Source organism: Chiloscyllium punctatum, chromosome 17, assembly GCF_047496795.1.
Source record: "Chiloscyllium punctatum isolate Juve2018m chromosome 17, sChiPun1.3, whole genome shotgun sequence".
In the NCBI taxonomy this organism is placed as follows: domain Eukaryota; kingdom Metazoa; phylum Chordata; class Chondrichthyes; order Orectolobiformes; family Hemiscylliidae; genus Chiloscyllium; species Chiloscyllium punctatum.
The window spans coordinates 18,292,967-18,313,550 of NC_092755.1; the positions used below are offsets into that span (position 1 = coordinate 18,292,967).

Below are 20,584 nucleotides of genomic sequence, written 5' to 3' on the forward strand. Positions count from 1 at the left end.
ATGTAGATTGATCGAACCAGCTCAGTCAGAGTAGCCTTGAGTTTATTAAGTGTATCCATGATAGTTTTCTTGAACAGTATGAAATGGAACTGACAAGGGAGCAATCTATCCAGCATCTGGCCCTGTGCAATGGGACAGGAATAATTAATGACCTCAGAGTTAGGGATCCTCTTGAAAGAAGTGATCACTGTATGGTTGAACTTAGAATACATATGGAGAGTGTGAAGATGAAATCTAATACCTGGGTCCTGTGCTTCAACACAGGAAGCTATAATAGAATGAGGGAGAACCTGGATAAAGTAGACTGGAAACAAAGATTTTATGGTGGGACAGTTGATGAACAGTGGAATATTTTCAAAGGCACTTTACAAAGTGCTCAACAATGGCATATTCCAGTGAAAAGGAGGGACTTTAAGAAAAGGCATACTCTGCGATGGGTATCTAAGGAAAACGATCAAATTGAAAGAGAAGGTGTGCAAAATGGCCAAAAACAGCCTGAAACTAGAACTGGGAAAACTTTAAAGGTCAACAGAAAGCAAGAGAGGAGCTATAAAGAAAAGTAAGATAGAACATGAGAAAAATAAACTAGCACAGACCATAAAGACAGACAGCAAAATTTTATATTAAATGAGAAAAGAGTGGCTAAAGTAAATGTTGGTCCTTTGGAAAATGAGAAGGAACATTTAATTATGGGATATCACAGTGGAGGACACTAATATCTTGCCAATAATTAGCAAAGAGACAAAGATAGGTGAGGATTTGGAAACGATCATTATTACGGAACAGCTAGTGTTGGACTGTTGGAGGTAATTGAGCTAATGACAGAAAAGTCTTCAGATCCTGATGGAATGCATCCCAGGGTACTAAAGGAGATGCCAGGAGAAATAGCAAATGCACTGGCAGTAATTTTCTAGAATTCACTGGACTCTGGCAGTCCCAGCAGATTGGAAAGCAGCAAAAGTGACGCCACTTTTATAAAAAGGAGGTGGAGAAAAGGTGGGGAATTATATACAAGTTAGCTTATTCTCTGTAGTGGGAAACTTCCTTAGGCCTATTATCAAGGAAGAAATAGCAGGGAATCTTGATATAAATTGTCCCATAGACTGACAGAGCATGGGTTCATGCAGGGCAGGTCATGCTTCACACATCTTTTGGAATTCTATGAAGACATTTCGAGCAAGGTAGACAACGGGGACCCAGTGGATTTCCAAAAGGCCTTCAACAAGGTGCTGTGCAAGAGGCTGTTGCATAATATAAAGGTGCATGGTCTGAGGAGTAGCGTATTAGCATGGATAGAAGATTGGTTGACTAACAGGAAGCAAAGTGTGGGATAAATCAGTACTATTCTGGCTGGCAATCAGTGATTAATAGTATGCCTCAGGGATCAGTGTTGGGACTGCGATTATTTAGAATTGATACAGATGATTTGGAGTTGGGGACCACATGTAGGGTGTCAAAGTTTGCATATGACACTAAGATGAGTAGCAGAACAAAGTGAGCGGAGGACTGTGAAACTTTGCAGAGGAACAGAGATACATTGAGTGAGTGGGCAATGGTCTGGCATTTGGAATAGAATGTCCATCAATGTAAAGTCATACTGTTTGGTTGGAGTAACATTAAAAAAAAAGATTATTACTTGAGTTTTAAAAAGTTGCATCATTTGCTATGTAGGGGCACCTGAGTATCCTTCTGTATGAAGGGTGGTTACCTGGTACAACAATCAATTCAGAAAGGAAATGGAATTTTGGCCTTCATTGCTGAAGGGACTGTGTTTAAAAGCAGAGGTTATGTTCCAGCTGTATTGGGTGCTGGTGAGGCCACACCTGGAGTACTGCATGCAGTTTTTGTCTCCTTCCTTTCTCAAGGATGTACTGGCACTAGACGGGATGCAGAGGAGGTTAACTAGGTTGATTCCAGAGTTGAGGGGGTTGGCTTAACAGAGACTGAGTAGATTGGGATTATATTGATTGGAATTCAGAAGAATGGGAAACATATAAAATAATGAATGGAGTGGATAAAATAGAAGTAGAGAGAGTGTTTCCACTGGCAGATGAAGCCAGGACAAGAGGGCATCACCTCAAGATTAGAGGCAGCAAATTTAGGACTGAATTGGGAAGGAACTTCTTGACCTCGATGGAATTCACTGCCCAGGGAAGTAGTTGATGCTAGTTCAGTAAACGTTTTTAAAGGTAAGAAAACTTTTTATAAAAAAGAAATAATTAATTAATTCAGGGATATGGTGAGAACGTTGGTAAATGGTTCTGCGTCCATGAAATGATCAGCCATGATCTTAATGAATGGCAGAGCAGGCTCAAAGGGCAGGACGGCCTTCTCCTGTTCCTAGTTCTTTTGTTATATATTGAATTCCTCCCGCACTCTTGACTCTCAGGTGCTGGTGTTGGATTAGGATGGACAAAATTAAAATTCACAGAACACCAGGTTATAGTCCATCAGGTTTATTTGGAAGCACTCGCTTTGCAGCTTCTTCATCAGATGGTTGTGTGATTTTTAACTTTGTGTCTCACTCTTGTAACTGATAAACAGCAACAAAAGCCACGAAGCAGTGCGCATGCTCCAGGCAACAATGGGACCCCTGGTTGTTTGATGTCAGCGGAAGACCAATGGAAAGGCAGGGGCACAGCTGGAGGACCTGGCGGAGCATTTGGTCCTCCGACCAATCAGAGTAAATGAGGGACGGGACTAGACTATACCACGTGATCATCCTCGCGGTGGACGCGGATGTGCGGGACGTGTGGATGGAGAGCTGTTGGTAAGGAAAAATAAACAGCAGGAAGTGGGAGGGAAATGGTGTTGGTATGGGCTGAGAGGTTTTACAAACATTTGGTGCACATCGAAAAATTCAAAAGGAGCCGAAAGGGCAACCAAAATTGAAACATTTCAAAGGCATTTGAATAGGAAGGGTTCAGAGGGATGTCGGTCAAGTGCTGGCGAATGGGAATAGTTTAGAATATCTGGTTTGCATAGATAGGTTGGACTGAAGAGACTGTTTTTGTGCTAGACATCTCTGACTGTGGGATCATAAAAGTGAACACTGCTCTGATTCACCTCTGGGCTCCTTGATGTCCACTTGTTCGTTATCTAGCTTCCTCAGTCTCACGTGAGAGTATTTTTGCTCTGTTTAGTATTTTACTACTACGTTCACAGACCTTTTTGTAAATGGATTGTCCACTGCTGCCCGACTCCTGACCGTATGCTGCTCCATTATCAGGTTATTTTTTCCACAATATCTTTGACAGTCAAGAATTCTTTTTTCCAATAGTGAGTGGATTTTTCTTCCATTTCTGACAGTCAAATTCTGCACCATTTTCATTCCCTATAATTCATATTGCACTCCCTGAAACATCACGTGTATTTCTCCTTCCACAGATACCAGTGATCATTGCCAAAGCCCTGTTGCCTGTGGAGAGGGTGATGTTTGACTTGTACAGCTGCAGTTTGAATGGTGAAAGCGCTCCCACAACATGGTTGGGTAAGAGACATTACAGATTATTCACTCAGCGATAGTGAAAAGTAAAAGATATCTGTACAAATCAACATGTTTTTAATTTCACAAAAATATTGAGAACTTTTGACATAAGGCCACAGCTGGAGAATATTATGTCCAGTGACCAAAACCATTACCAAATAAGCAATTTTTCAGGAATGCCTTAAAGGAAGAAAGCAGATCTTAGAGGGTGGGAATTCCAGACCGTGTTGCCTTGGAATCTATAGAAACAGTCACACAGCTGAACTCAAAAATAAACACATCATTGGGAGTCTAAACTAAAATGAGTTATTGAGATATGAAAGGGTGTGTGCTGCAGGAAGATAGGAATGATTACAGCCAGGAATTAAATCAAGTGTGTGAAAGTAAATTGTTGTTGCTTATAAATGGGAGCCTTTTGATGGATCAGCAAGTTCTGGTACAAGTGAGCACTTGGGCGGTTGAGTTTTCAATATTCTGGATATTATAGGGAGGGTGATTGTGGGATGCTGGCCAGGAGTGGGTTTAGATAATGAAATCTAGAGTCAACAAAATGAATGAATGAGTGTTTCAAGAAATGACCTGAGACTCTGGTGAGGTCCAGTGCTATCACTGAAGTCGAAATAGTGGTCTTGGATTGGGACTGGGCTATCACCCTCACCTCACCTCTGGAATTCAGCTGTTTGTCAGTTTGTGAATCAAGTCTGTAACAAGATCAGGAACAGAGTGGCCTTGGCAGAACCCAAACTGGGTGTCACAGAAGGTTATTGCTGAGCAGCTGTGTGACAGCACTGTTGATGAGACCTTCCATCACTTCACTGCTGAGCGAGTGTGAACTGATGGAGGGAAATTGGCTGGGTTGGCTCTGTCCTGTGTTTTTCTGTTGAACATCCCTAGGAAATGTTCCACAATGTCAGTAGGTGCCAGTGCTGGATTTGTCTTGGTGGGCAGCAATTTCTCGAGCACAGCCATCAGTATTATTGCCACAATGTTGGTAGGGCCGACAGCCTTTACACTACTTCTCCATTTCTTGATCTGATTTGAAATAAGTTTTCAACCAAGTTGATTGACGTTTGTGATGTCGGGGACCAATATAGAAGGCTCATCCACTTGGCACTGCTGGCTGAAGATTGCTGCAAATGCTGTTGTCTGTTGCATGGATGTGTGAGATCCCTCCAACAGTAAGGGTGGGGATATCTGTGATGCTTCCTGCAGTGAGTTGTATAATTGTCCATCACCATTCCTGACTAGGTGTGGCAGAACTGCAGAGCTCAGATCTGATCCATTGGTTGTTGGATCACATAGTTCTATTTGGTGTTGCTTGTGCTGTTTGGCATGCAGGTTGGGTAGCTTCACCAGGTTGGCACCACATTTTTAGGTATGCCTGGTATGCTCCTGGCATGCCCTGCGGAACTCTCTACTGAACTAGGGTTGATTCCCCTGGCTTAATGTTAATGGTTGAGTGGGGAATATACCAGGCCATGAGATTTCAGATTGGGCTGGAGTACAGTTCTGCTGCTGTTTTGGCCCACAGTGAGACAGAAGTTGCAGGGTCAAGAGGGCTGATTGTGTTTTTGTATTTTCCAGTGCATTGTTAGATGTAATGTGGACCATCCAGTTTCATTCCTTTGTTGAGACTGTGCAGTGATTAATACAATGAGTGATTTGATGGGCCACTGTCAGGAATGCACCTTTTAAAAAAATGTTTTGTGATTTACACATGAAAGAAGTGAAACGATCATGGTATTCGAACAGATGAAAGACTCAACAGACAATCAAGGTATTTTTCAATGAATAATTTCAGTTACATCACACTAAATCTTTGCTATAAATTCTATGCTTTAGAATTGTGCCCTCCACAATCACCTGATGAAGGAGTGGTGCTCCGAAAGCTAGTGTGCTTCCAATTAAACCTGTTGGACTATAACCTGGTGTTGTGTGATTATTAACTGAGAATATTACAGCACTACTAACAGGGCTGCATGTAAACAGGCTCAGTCCAGTTAATCAATACATTCGGAAGGATTTCCTCCAAGTTTGATGACGCAATATTCGTCAAAACCGTCAACTTCAATCTGCAATGTTGTTATTAACAAAAACTTCAGGCTGACACAAAGCTCCCCACCCCACTGCAATGTGGTAACCGGGCCCGGCCCAGGAATTGGAACTGGGACATTTGTGGACTGTGATCTCAAAGGAAGCAAGCAAACACAATTCTGACAGATTAGTTCTCAAAGATGAATAGCAGGTTTGAGACAAGGCCAGTGGTATGCCGCCTTGCACTTAGCTTAATTGCATTTCTTATTTACAGTCATGTTTTGCAAAGTATAAAGAACTATGTGTTTGCTTTCCATGGTTGGAGAGTTGATCACAGTTGCTGCCTCTCGCTCCCCAAGTCAAATCATAGGATCTATAACAAAACAATAAACTGCAGATGCTGGAGATCTGAACCTCGGAAACAAAGTGTTGGAGAAACTCAGCAGTTCTGAGGGCATCGGTGAAGAGAAACATAATGTTACATTTCAATTTCAGTGACTCTTCGTATGAACGGACAAATGGTCATGAGACTTGGAGCTTCCAATGTTTTATTCCCCTCAGAGATGCTGCTGGACCTGCCGTTCTCTAGCACTGTGCTTTCTACCGTGAACTTTAGTATTTTTCCGATCTGTTTTGTAAATAATCTCCAAAAGTGAAAGGTTCATTGCAAACATAGTATAGTTTCCACACTTGAGTTACACAAGCACGTCTCAGTTTAAAAACAAGATTTAACTCACAATAATATTCCATCTCAAAATTAGCCAAGTTACATCAGTAATAAAGCTCATCCACCCAATGAGGCACTTCAGCACAACATCCTGCAGTGTTACACACAGCCACCTTTACCAGAGAATAATCACATGTCACAAAATTGAAGGCCAAGAGCATGTCTCTTTAAAGGAGCTGAAGTCAAACTCAATTTTTGGACTGATTTTTATTAAACCTGATTGAACATTTAAATCTCAGAGCATAATCTTTGTTTTTTAAACAAAGTGTGTGGGAAACATCCCACATCTTACTAAAGGTTCAGTTCAGTCTGATACATAGACCCAAGATCAAGCAAACATCACACTTTCCATTCACTTCTACAAAGGGCTGACATCACATTTCTTCTGGATTTAAAGTATTTTATAAATTGTTTGTAAACTCATTTGTCACGTTAAAGAACTGGACAATAAATGTCATTGTATACAAGAAGAGTGATGCCTGTGACAGCAGATTTAGCTCTGGGGGCCAGTGTATGCACTTTCTAAATTCTGGGAGCACTTTGGGAGACTGCTCCCAGATGGTGATAGTGAGCATATCTGGAATGCACTGTTTAGATTTGGGAATCCACAGGAGACAACTGTGGTTTCACTAATACTTGGCTTGCCTTGTTGGTGTACAGTAAGCAATTCATAAAGTTACTTATGTATTGTTGTTGACTACCTGAATGGTATTCAAATCTGTCAGGTTGCCTTCAATAGTGTGAATGCATCTATTGTAAATGTTTTACAATATTCCAGAACTGCCCAGTGCTTGGCAAATTCAGGGGGGACAAAAAAATCACATTGAGTAATTTGAAATTAAGAATCCAAGAGGACATAACCACTGAAGTATTCGATTCAAATAGTTAAATGGAGTGCACACATTTAAAATACCTGTTAACCATAGGAATGGTTGGACTGACAGAATTGGGATCAAGTTCCTGGCTGGGGAGTGTGAAATGTGCTTTGATAAAGTCACCTGCATTTACCAACAATAATTTGGCAAGCTCGGAAATCAAGAAACAATACAAGCTTCATTGCTGCTCCAGTTGGGTCGCACGCACTGTGAAAAAAATAACAATGTTCAGGTTTATTGCATACACTCTGAAACACGTGTTTCTTCGACAGATCCAGCAAGTTTCCCCAATGAGCAGAGTCCATCCAAATGATGTTCCTAACTTTGGCCAACTCATTTCTTTCTGAGCCTCTATAACCTGAAGAGTGACCAGAAGCAATTACTCCACATATGTGGAGTACAAACGTTACAAACAAGGATTTTTTCCTTCAGAATTGATTTTCATATATTCTGTGCCCAGAACAGATAAAAAGCTTGTTACCTTTTATAGAGCAATGATTCAGTGGGAGTAAAACGCCAACCTTTTCTTGCTGAACAATCGCGCTACCTAAATTTTAAACATGAACACTTCTTAATAGTGCACCAGATCCTAACGAAATATTTTGTGCGAAACAAATCACATGATACATAGTTATTCAGATAATAAAACAAGTTTGTTCATTGAAGAACCCAGAGGAAAAGGTCATGCAACAATGTGAGTTTGATATCCCTCAATCATCATTTCAGGTGCATTCTCTGCATAAATTCTCCTTTTCCTCCTCGAAGTATTTAACTTCTTGAATAACTGAGAGAATGAAATCATAGTTGTACAACACAAAATCAGACCCTTCAGTCCAACTTGGCCATGCTGAGCAGATATCCAAAATTAATCTAGTCCCATTTGCGAGCATTTGTTCCATATCCATCTTAAACCCTTTCTACTGATTATCAGTTTATTTTACTTTATCAGCACTTGAAATACTGACATTTTATTCTCCCGACATTGGTTAAAGAAATCATAAGTTCATTCATCCAAGTTAATTTTGTAATCTTTCACAAAGAAACAAGTGAGAACAACTTATAGCTGAGTGGAAAACGAAATACTGCAGCTGCCCGATATCTGGGAACACTCTAAAACTGAGGCACTGATACTGCACAAGTTTGTCAGCACGGTTTCAATTACTGACAATAATTTAGCCTTCACATAGTTAAGGTAAATGTGAGATATCTGAATTTCATGAATTGGTTCCTATGGTCATCACTTTCTCCTTTGATCAACAAAAATTATTCTTGGTTTAATCTTCTCAAAGTGCAATAGGAACCAATTCAGAGTCGAAAAGTGTCATGCTGGAAAAGCACAGCAAGTCAGGCAGCATCCGAGAAGCGGGAGAGTTGATGTTTCGGGCATAAGCCCTTCATCAGGAATCACAGGCTTCAGAAAAATAACTGGCATAGACTTATGCCAATACATACGTAGAAGGGTCAGAGCATGTTACTATCAGATTAGAGACTAATTTCAGATTTGGTACCATTCAGTGCAACATTTCAGTATGATACTTACATATGTTCCTAAAAGAGAAGTTGTCTAAAATTACAAGCTCTAGATGATTATAAGATTAAACCTGGAAATAAAGCTGGTGAACAAGAATGGCAAAGTGAAGTCCCATCAGTATCGCCTCGGGCAGTGTCAAGTAAGAATTTGACAACAGAGTTGCCACTTTGGTGTAACCTGCAGTCTGGCCAAATTGCAGCAAAAATCTGTTCAATTTTATCTGCAAACTATTGAATGCAAAATCCTCCTTGCACACTAATGAGGCAGCATTTTGTGATGTCATTTTTAAAATATATTATTTTCAAAGTTCCTCACAATTAAGAGTGATCACTTGGTGCTGTCTGCATAACACAGTACGAAAAGGAACTAACAAAAAAAAATTATAACCCCAATTCAGAGTCATTAATTCATTGATATTGCATGGGTCCAGCATTTATAAGTAATCAGTTTTTAAAAATAAATACAGATACATATCTCTGTTGGTGAGGTCTGATTGTAGGTGGTTGAAATGGCAGAGGATGATGCATTGTATCTGGGTCGAAGGTGAGGACTAGGGGGATTCCATCCTTGTTGCAGCTGGAGGTGTGGGTGCCAAGGGCAGTGGTGTGGGAAGTGGAGGAGATACACGGGAGGGGAAATTGCAGTTCTTGAAATTGGAGGCCATTTGGTATGTTCTGAAGTGTTCTGCCAGCTTGCATCAAGCTTCACTGGAACACTGCAGTAAGCATGAGACAGAGATGTTTGCCCGGGAACAGTCTTGTGTGTTAAAGTGGCGAGCAACTGGATGCTCAAGGTCTTTTTTTGCAGCAGAACATAGATCATCAGCCGCCATTTCCACCACTGCTACTGAGATGCTACCAGGCTTTTGTCTCCTCCATTAACTGCTTTCCGCCCTCCCAGCCGGATCATTATCTACCCTTGTCTTTCCAAATGTTCCAGTCTCTCTTTGGGCTCGGTCCCCACCTATTATTTACTCTTTTAACCCCTATCTCCTGTAGTCCAAAGATGTGCAGGTTAGGAGAATTGGCCCAGCTAAATTTCCCGTAGTGTTCAGGGATGTGCATTAGTCCGGGGAAATGGTGAGTAATAGGGTAGGGGAAGGAGTCTGGGTGGGTGTGGAATTGTTGGGCCGAAGGGCCTGTTTCCTGTGGAGATTCTAATTTTCCCAGCTGCCATCGGTTCTGAGGAAGGGTCACTGAACTCATGATGACCCTTGGTGTGTGCAGGAGGAGGAAACAGGAAAGGGGAGAGTTGCAGCAGAAACTGAATGAAATGTATCAGTGTAGACTGGGAGGATTTAATTACACTCTGTGCAGGTCGTTAATCTGAATTAGAAACTCCTGGTCCCACGTTTGCAGCAAAGTGGAAGATGGCTTAGGCCTCAGGCAGTGAGAGGTGCTGTGTTATGGCCGCCATCTTTATCTTGGGCCAAGGTACAGCAAGGAGCATGCACGTGTCCTCTTCCTGGGTGGGGGCGGGGTGATTTGAAGAGGAGCATCCAACACATACCAAAAGAAGTGTTTGCCTTCACTATTCACCTTGCACTGACTGTGAGCTTTGTTTTGTGAATTCATTTTGTAGGATCTTAATTGAGAATAATTGAGACTGGGATCTCAAAAGCAAGATTCTACAGTCCACAGAATCATCACGATCTGAATATCATTGGCATTTAACTGTGAAAGGAGAAAGGTTTGTCTGTGGGAAAATATTTTCAATATTTTTGTCAAGCAAAAAGCAGAACGATGTTCAAGTGCATGGTTGGATCACCCTTTGGGTATGTGTTTAATTCTTGGCCCTGTAGCTGTGGAAGGAGGTATTGGCCTGAGAGAGAGTGCAGATTTATCCATATTACACCTCGTCTCTTTGCAGGAACTGTCAGATTTAGTCCCAATCATCCACTTTGTTAATCTGTAAACTCCCTACTTCCAATTCCCTGCAAATTTCTCATTGAAATTCCTTGTGGACTCAAATTCCAGCACCATTTCAGGTGGGATGTTCCAGATTCTGACAACTGTCTGTTCATTCAGAAACTGCTGAGGTCCATGTTGACTCTGGGGTTACAAAGGGCTGAATTGAAAGATGAGGTGCTGTTCCTGAGCTCCCATTGAGATGCATTGGAACAATCCAGGAGGGTGAGGGCAGTGTAGATATGAGCAGACAATGAAAATGACAGGGCTGCACTGTGAGGGCTGCTTGGCTCAATGAGAGTGTTTGGATTTGGATGTAAACAGAGTGAGGTGAGACAGGGAGAAGGTGAAGCTGAAACTCCGTTTTACTTCAGGCTAATCAGAAATTCACAGTCCCAATGGGAATAGCCAATTTGTCAGTGATACCTGCGGAGTATTTAAGTTTTTAAAAGTACGACATATCAGCTTAAGTAAAGATTTTTTTTTATTATAATGGCCATGTTTGAAGTGTAGGAAGGTTACTCACTCATTTAAATTCTCTTAATGGGAGTAACTAGATGAATGTAGAGAGACGTTGTGACAGGAGCCCTCAGACCCGTGGTGTGCTCCTCTTGCACAATGTGGGAAATAAGGGATGCTTCCAGTGTCCGTGATGGCTGTTGTGCAGGCAGTGTGCCCATCTGTAGCTACTGAGAAACTGTTTATCAGACGTGGAGCTGAGAGTGGACTCACTGTGGAGCAATACTGAGAATGTCGTGGACAGCATGGTTAGTGAGTTAGTCACACTGCAGGTGAGGGTTACACAGGCAGAAAGGGAATGGGTGACCATCAGATCAAGTAAAAAGCTCAGGAAGGAAGTGCAGGCTTCCCCAGTAATCATTCCCCTTCTCAAACAGATATTGTGCATCGCTTGGGATTCTGTAAGGGGGGGAACAGGTGGGGTGGACTCTCAGGGGAATTCAGCAACAGCCAGGTTCATGACACCACAGATAGCTCCGCTGCACAGAACGGGAGGAAGGAGAATGGCAGAGCTATAGGGACAGGGGATTCAGTAGTCAGGGTCAGAGACAGGCGTGTCTGTACCCACAGAATGAATCCAGGACAGTGGAATTGGACCCAGATCCATTTATTCATAAGTGCACAGACCAATAAAGGTCAGCGTCCCAAATGCAATCTTCAGCACTTGACCAACCTGAAGGTCTACTTTCAGGGACTATGCACTTGTTCTGAGCCCTTCAGAGGAATTGAAGGGGACAGAGAGAAAACAGGAACAGGGTTGTGTTGCAGATCAATAACATAACTGTCTCCCTCGCCTCTCGGTTTCTCCCCCCGCCTCGGTCTCCCACACCCCTCGTGCCTCCTCCCCCATCGCAGGGAAAAGACCTTATGTATTTACCCTATCCATGCCCCTACTGATTTTATAAACCTCTATAAGGTCACCCATCAGCATCTGAAGCTCCAGGGAAAACAGTGTATTCAGCCTCTCCCTGTAGCTCAAATCCTCCAACCCTGGCAACATGCTTGTAATTCTTTTCTGAACCCTTTCTAGTTTCACAATATAGTTTTGATAGGAAGGAGACCAGAATTGCATGCAATATTCCAAGAGTGACCTACCCAATGTGCTGAACAGCCGCAAAATGACCTCCCAACTCCTACACTCAGTGCTCTGACCAATAAAGGAAAGCATACTAAACAACTTCTTCACTATCCTATCTACCTGCGATTCTGCTTTCAAGGAGCTATGAACCTGCACTCCAAAATGCAGCACCTCACATTTATCTAAATTGAACTGGGTCTGCCAGTCCTCAGCACATTCAACCATCTGATCAAGATCCCGTTATAATCTGAGGTAATCCTCTTCACTGTCCACTACACCTCCAATTATGGTATTATCTTCCTATTACTTCCTATATTCACATCCAAATCATTTATATAAATGATGAAAATTAGTGGATTCAGCACCGATCCTTTGTGACACCACACTGGTCACAGTTCTCCAATCTGAAAAGCAACCTTCGCCACCATCTGTCTTCAACCTTTGAACAAGTTTTGTATCCAAATGGCTAGTTCTCTCTGTGTTCCATGAGATCTAACCTTGCTAACCAGTCTCCCATGTGGAACCTTGTTGAAAGCCTTACTGAAGTCCATGTGGATCATTTCCACCGCTTTGCCCTCATCAATCCTCTTTGTTGTTACTTCAAAAAAAATTGGCTCAAGTTCATGAGACGTGATTTCTCACACACACAGCCGTTATTAATATCCAGGGCTTAACTCTCTACATTGGGGTCTGTGTCACCTAGTTATAGGAGTTAATATTCTGGATAAAGTTCACGAACACCAGCTTTATGTTAGTGACTGTGTATTGAGTCTTGTTGATATCACCAACACAGGTGAGTTCCTTTTGAAAGGCAGTCCCTATATCCCTAAACCCCCTCCCATCTGCTCTGTCTCCTCCTTCCCCACGGTAGACAGTAAGTGGGAGGAGCTCATAGAATTTCAATGTGAGTGAGATTGAGAAAATCTTCCCAATTTTCCACTAGCCCACCAAGAAATGGTGGTAGTGTCCTTACCTCTGGACCAAGAGAATCGGGTTCAGAGTTTGGGAACAGTGGCTTTGAAGAGGCTGATTGGAAAACATGCCCAAGCCTCCAGGCCATACTGTCTCCCAGCTGTCCCAGCCTGAGCCTCCAAACAGAACCATCCTGTAGTTTCTCTCCTGTCAGACTCTCCCATTGCTCAGTTTGTCCAGGATCCCCTCCTGCTGCTGCACTGTTCCTGTCCCTCACTGACCTGTCCATCCCCCAATGTCCTCCACATTCTTTCGTTGTTTACACTCCCATTGTCCCAGTCCACCAGCCCCGCCCCCTCCACTCTATTGGGCACAGCTGCTGTCAATCACCCAGGATCCTGTGTGATCTGGATGCATGCTCTGTAGGAGGGGAGACCAGTGCACGGGCGCAGTGCTGGCCAATTGTTGACGTATGTGCAGTATGGGTCAGTGCCAGCGAGGGAGGCTGTAGGCGTGTGGGATTAATCTGTCATTGCCAGCTCCCTCCCTTCCTCCCTCTGAGAACAGGACCCAGGGGAATGGTCCCTGCCCTGGTATCGTGACAAGTGGTCGGCGTATCTGTGGGGGGAGCATTTTGCAGAAAGTTATCAGAACTCGGGTGAAGATTCAGGAATGTTATGGAAAGGAACAAAGGTGGGCCTGCAATTAAAGTTCTAATTTGATTCGTTTTAGTTCAACCAGATATGATTTGTCCAGTGTGTGCAGGATGGTTCTCATCAGAGGGTCGGTGTGGGGAAATAAATAAGAGGTTCCAGATTAGGGAAAAAAAATCAGTTTGGGTCTGACCAGGAAGGAAACCCTTGAAGGTGTGGGGAGGTTTCACCAACACCCAGGAGGCTCCGAATCAGATTCATTAATTTGATTAGATTAGATTTCCTGCAGTGTGGAAACAGGCCCTTCGGCCCAACCAGTCCACACCGACCCTCGGAAGTGTAGCCCACACAGACTCATTTCCCTCTGACTAATGCACCTAACACTATGGGCAATTTAGCATGGCTAATTCACCTCACCTACACATCTTTGGATTGTGGGAGGAAACCGGTGCACCCGGAGGAAACTCACGCAGACATGGAGAGAATGTGCAAATTCCACACAGACAGTCACCCAAGGCTGGAACCGAACCTGGGACCCTAGTGTTGTGGGGCAGCAGCGCCATCGTGCCACACCTTTGTTTTGGTCCTTAGTCTGCAGGCAGGAGCTAGGAAGCTGAATTCAATGAGAGGCGAGAGTATTAGAACTGGGTGTGGAGGAAAGTAGTGAGGCAATTGGCTTGGATTGAAGTACACAGAAGGGAGAAATTGTGAGACTGAGAATTAAAGCTTTGGGGGAAACAAAGAAACTACTATTTAATAGTATAATTGTTTTATGAATTTCCATCCTGTATTAACGGTAGTGACTTGTTTTCTCTGTTGTAGAGTACTGAAAGGGCGGATTCGTGGATGAGAAATTCAAATTGAACTTCCTGTTCAGTTTTGATGGTTACTTGATCCGAGCCGATCTGAATATCATTGGCCTTTTCATCTGGAAGGAAAGGTGTGCACTCTGTCCGTGGGCGAATATTTCAAATCTCAGTGTGACTGCAAAAGTACTGAGACACAGCCAAGTCCATGTCCGCATGGTGAGTGTGGAGAGAGATTTCATTTGTTTTTAAAAGTCTGAAAACATGGCACATTTCCCAGGAACAATTAAGCTACAGATTTGCTTTGTATGAGGACAAGTTTTAATTAATCATGCAACCAAAAAGACACAAGGATACCTGTATCATGGAAAATACTATGAAAACCGTATTGTTGTAAAGGGGTTAATTATCGATCATGGCTTGTAATCCATTGGCGATGTCACGTCAGTTCCAGCACCGTGGGGCGACACTGGAAATGTGATGAATGCAGTGAAGGTTTCAGTTATTCATCTGGATAAGGTGCAGAAGAAATGGGCTCAGGGGTCTGAGTTAGAGGGAGAGGTTGGACAAGCGAGGATTATTTTTTGTTTAGAGCAGAGGAAACAGAGGGGAGATCTATTTCTGGAAGTGTATAAGAGCATGACAGGCTTAGGTAAGGTGAATGCACTCAGTCATTTTCCCAGGAAATCAAGGAGTGGAGGACATCAGTTTAAAGTTAGAGGAGAAATTATGAAAGGGAACCTGAGGGGCAACTGTTTTACACAGAGGGTGGTATGTATATGGACTGAGCTGACAGTGGAAGTGGTTGGGGTGGGTACATTCACATGTAAAAGACATTTGGACAAATACATGGATAGCAAAGAGTCAGAAGCAGATGGGCCAAGTGCAGGGAAATGGGGTTAGCGTGGATGGACATATTGGCCGGCATGATCCAGTTTCGGCCAAAGGGCCTGTCCCTGCTGTAGGACTCTGACTCCAAATATATTTACTATTTCTCCCGCCACCTTTGGTAGTACCCTGGGATGTTTTCCATCAGGGTAAAGAGACTTGTCTACCTTTAGCTCCATTAGCTTACCCAGCTCTAACACTTTTGTGAAAATGGTTGTTCTTTGGTCCTCGCCTTCCTCAGTCTCCTTATCAATTACTGGCATGTTCTTCGTATCCTCCACTGTGAAGACTGACTGCTGTGTCCTCATATTCCTGAACCCTGCTGGATAGGAATAACTAGGCACAGAACTCTGAGAGGTCTTCTTTGAGTCTTTATTGATGAGACATGGCAGTTACCTGGATAGTGTACATGCAGAACACCTCCCGGAAGCATCAGGTAACTCCCCGCCTGTCCAATGTATGGCTCCAATTCTTATACCTTTGTGGTTTGTGGTTTTGAATGGACGCTGTCTCTCAATATTATGTCCATGGCAATGGCAGTTAAAAAAGTTGAGTTCAGCTCAACACTTTGTGGTTAAACCACATACCCCTCCCCCACAGCCCTCTGGCTCAGTCAGGTATCTGACAGGCACTTCAGTTTCAGTGGGGCTGTCTGTCAGGATTCTAATGTGGAGGAACCGGGGTTGGAGCGGGGTGGGCAAGGTTAAAAGCCACAAATCACCAGGTTATAGTCCAACAGGTTTATTTGGAAGTACAAGCTTTTGGCGTGTCCTGTGATTTTTAACTTGATCAGGATTACCTCTATGGTAACATTTAAGTGCTTCAACAATTACAGAGGCCATATGTTCCCCACACAATAGGTTCCCCTCTAGCAGTGTAAACTGCTATTCTGGCCCTGGGGATAGCTACTCATCACTTTTCTCCCCCAATCCCATATGGCTTTCTATTGATCTTTTAAAGTTTTTCTAATCTCCTAGTTTCTCCTTGGTCTTTGCCAATTTGTATGTTTTCTATTTCAGTTTGATAGACTCCCTTATTTCCTTAGCCACCCGTGTCAGATTATTCCATTTCCGACAGTCCTTCCTTTTCACTGATATATACTTTTGCTGAGCAGTTTGAAAAAATCATTGATATTCCTCCACTGTCTGTCAACTGTCCCACCTTAAAGTCTTTGCTTCCGGTCTACATTAGCCAACTCCTGCTTCATCCTATTGTAGTCTCCTTTGTTTAAGCACAGGATCTTGGGATTGGATTTAATCTTCCCGCTTTCCAACTGTATTCTAAATTCAAGCATACTTATCACAAGTCTTTTATCAGATTACGAGGTGAGGCGATGTTACCTGGGTGTTTTGGTTTTCATTGTCAGAGACCTAGGCTTTGTAATAAAGTACAGGATAGATATTCACAACAGAGTATTCTGGACAGTGTGAATGTACTACACAGTCTGAAACCATAAATAACTGTCTCCCCTCAGTTTACATGATTTGGAGATGCCGATGTTGGACTGGGATGTATAAATTTAAAAATCTCACAACACCAGGTTATAGTCCCTCAGGTTTAATTGGAAGCACACTAGCTTTCAGAGCGACGGTCCTTCATCATGATCCAATTAAATCTGTTGGACTATAACCTGTTGTTGTTGATTTTTAACTCCCCTCAGTTTAAAATTGTAAAATCATTATCTCCCACATGCTTCCTTGCTATCTAAGTTTGAAATGCTAATCCACCTGACTATCCTACATTTTCTGAAAATCTCCTTTGGTGAAGGTGGTGAGTTTTGGATTCAGTTTTCCAGTTATTATGGTAAGAAGATAAGCCCTGGGCACAGGAGAGGCAATGCAGCCCTTCGAACCAACTCCACCATTTAATACGGTGATGATTGAGCTCACCTCAGTCTCAGCTGGATTTTCCCACCTGCTCTCTCTCACCCTTCAACTCATTGCAAAATAAACATCTATATCTCTTCAGTAAATTTGCTCATTGTCCTGGCATCCACCACATTTTGAACAGGGAATTCCACAGATTCATAGCACATTGAGATAGGTACATTCTTCTTCATGAGAATAGAATAGAATCCCTACAGTGCAGAAACAGGGTAATCGTCCATGGAGTCCACACCAATCCTATAATGAGCATCCCATTCAGACTCACCCATTCCCTGTATTTCCCATGGTTAATGGCTTAACCTGCACATGCATGGACACAGGGAAATTCTCATAAGCAATCCACTTAACCTGCACATCTTTGGACTGTGGGATGAAACTGGAGCACCCAGAGGAAACTCGCACAGACACTGGGAGAACGTGTAAACTCCGCGCAGTCACCTAAGGCTGAATCAAATCCAGGTCCCTGACGCTGTGAGTCAGAAACGCTAACCATTGAGCCACCTTTACTTAAAATCTGCTACTCCTATTAACCACCCCACGCCCCAGTTGGCTGAATCTATATTCCTCACATCAGAGAATCAGGTTGTGGAAGCAGATGTCTCAGTCAAACCCAGTGACAGTCCATATGTTCTGTGTGTCTGAATGGGGATCCTTACACAACACCCTCCAGTCCACAATTTTCATTGACTTTCCAGAGACAGGGCTGCAGTGGCTTCATGGGGACGACAACTCCCACAAACCCTGAGGCAGGGATCACACATGTGTGGGGAAACCTGGCACTGTAAATGTACAGAATGTGGGCGGACATTGGAGCATGTGCCTTGGGTAAATATACTTTGCAGAAAGTTTTTCACACTATGATTGGCTGGAGGACGAATGTATCTGCTCATAGTATTGATCTGTTGGGGGAGGGAGTCAATGTGTCACTACGCCCATGTAGGACCACTCTTCATCCCCAATTCATTATAATGGTGGGAATCAACTAATGGGGAACGAAGAAGGATCTGACCCATCCTCCCAGACTGCAGGTTCCTCTTCTGTCCAGGATCTGCCACCTCCCTTTCTGTTTCCTTTTGTTTAATTCTGCTGTTACTTTATTGACTTGCAGCAACTGAAGGGAAAGGAAGTGAACCCAGAAAGGGTGCAGACTCTAACCAGGGACGGGAAGTGGTGGCATGGATCTGTTTATCAGTAACTCCATGAGAATGTGGAGGGTGTACATTAGGGGGTAGCAGAATCAGAATGGTGGGAGAGAGTAAGTGGACTGGAGGGTTACAGCTTTGGGGGAAGAAAGGGGAAAATATTCCAGAGAAACTAGAATTGTCTGTTCTGAATTTCTAACCTGTACATATTCCTTTATACAGGGTGCTAGATGGTGAAGATTTGCAAACTGAAATCTCAAAATCATGTGCAGATCATGATTAAGTTAACCAGCATTTGAAGAAGCAAAAATAGAGAATCACTGGGCCAAAATCCTGCAACACTCTCCTCGCAGCATTGTCGATCTCTCTGCACCAAATGGACTGTGAATTTTACAAGACAGCAGCTCCCTACCATCTTCTCAAGGGTAACTAGAGATGGGGAATAAATGCTGGCTGAGCCAGTGATGCCCATATCCTCGGAATGGTTTCTATCTCTAATTGCTGAAACCCAGTTGATGTTACTGCAGGATGATGAGGGATGCTGAGTGCATCATCCAGGAGGCCGCACCATCACATTACCCCCGCCTACACCCACACAGTAACACAGCAACGTCGCTGGAACAAAAGACAGTGAAGCCAAAGGAGGGCTTAGACACAGTTCTTCGAGGTAAAGTCATGAAAAGGGATTGGAACACAGCAGGAACAGGAGACTGAGCTGGATGGTCAGCTGTTTCCCATTGAATGGTGGAGCAGGATTGAAAGGCTGAATAGTCTCCTCCTGCTGCTATCTCCCAGGTATGTATATAGTCATGGAGCCCGGGTAGGAAGAAGTGGGCAGGGATTCTCCAGGAGATTGCACTTTCACAACAGTTTTCAGTGAGGGCTGGTTTGATGGATTTTATTTAACATTTATCTTTAACATAAGGTTTGTAAATTTTGGTTTTAAAATGTTGTAAAAGTTTTTTGCACAGCAAATTAAGTTAAATAAAATAACGTAAACTGTCTGAATATAACAGTTTTAAAACTTTCAACCTTTTAAAAACAAAATCCTGTCTATTCCCAGACACCATCACTTTCCAGCTACTCAAACTCCAGGGAAATATTCCCTCCTTGTCTGAACCTTTGGTTTGATTTAACTGCTTTTCAGTTTTCTTTCTGTGAGCTGTGAAGTGTTCTTTTTCCCCTTTTCTCCGACCCAGAAATATTATCACAGCAAACTTCCCACAATCAAAATCATCATTATGCCATTTTGCTTTTGCTTAACATATAATCACCAGCAGTGCAAAAGTGAGGACTGCAGATGCTGGAAACCAGAGACTAGATTAGAGGGGTGCTGGAAAAGGGCTTTTGCCAAATCATTCATTTTCCAGCTCCTCGGATCCTGCTTAACCTGCTGTGCTTTTCCAGCACCACTCTCATCTAGACATATCATCACCAGCAGTAAACCATTCGTGTGACTAATAGAATATCTCCAAACAAAGCCCATTACAGGCCAAGCAAACCATTACAAGTGACAAAGTGAGAAGGGAATAAATCTAAGTAGAGTTGTGGGGAGGGGGCAGCGGTGGAGATAAAGCACTGTATCCCCTACGGTGCCCACCTCTATCTAAAGGCATAGACAGCATTGATGCCCACCACATGCTCCTTCTCCAAGGACACCCTGCTCTGTAGCATTTATCCTCAGTCAGTAAATAAAATCCCTACAGTGTGGGAGGAGAGCATTGGCCCATCAAACGCCACCGACCATCCGAAGAACATCACACCCAGAGCACTCTATCACTGTAACACTGCATTTCCCATGGCTGATCCACCTAGTCTGCACAATCCTGGATCCAGTGGACATTTTAGCACGACTGATCCACCTAACCTGCACATCTTTGGACTATGGGAGGAAACCAGAGCACCTGGAGGGGACCCACGCTATCATGGGGAGAATGTGAGAACTCCACACAGGCCGTTGGACAAGGCTGGACTCCAACCTTGTACCTGATGCTGTGAAGCAGCCGTGCGATAGTCACAATTTAAATCAAAACAGATGATCCCTGCTCATTGTCACATTGCTGTTTGTGGAGACTTACTGCCCAGAGAGACATCCTGAGGTTTAGAAAGTGGCAACGTAAGTTCAGTCACCTCCAGCCC

General features: G+C 43.2%; 1 long non-coding RNA gene across 1 annotated transcript; it reads left to right on the top strand.

Annotated features, from left to right (window-relative positions):
- The first annotated feature begins 10,233 nt into the window (after positions 1 to 10,233).
- LOC140487668 (uncharacterized) lies at positions 10,234 to 19,770 on the top strand. Its single transcript, XR_011962853.1, has 3 exons — positions 10,234 to 10,343; positions 14,546 to 14,748; positions 18,668 to 19,770. It is a non-coding gene; the product is annotated as an uncharacterized lncRNA (long non-coding RNA).
- Positions 19,771 to 20,584: the final 814 nt, after the last annotated feature.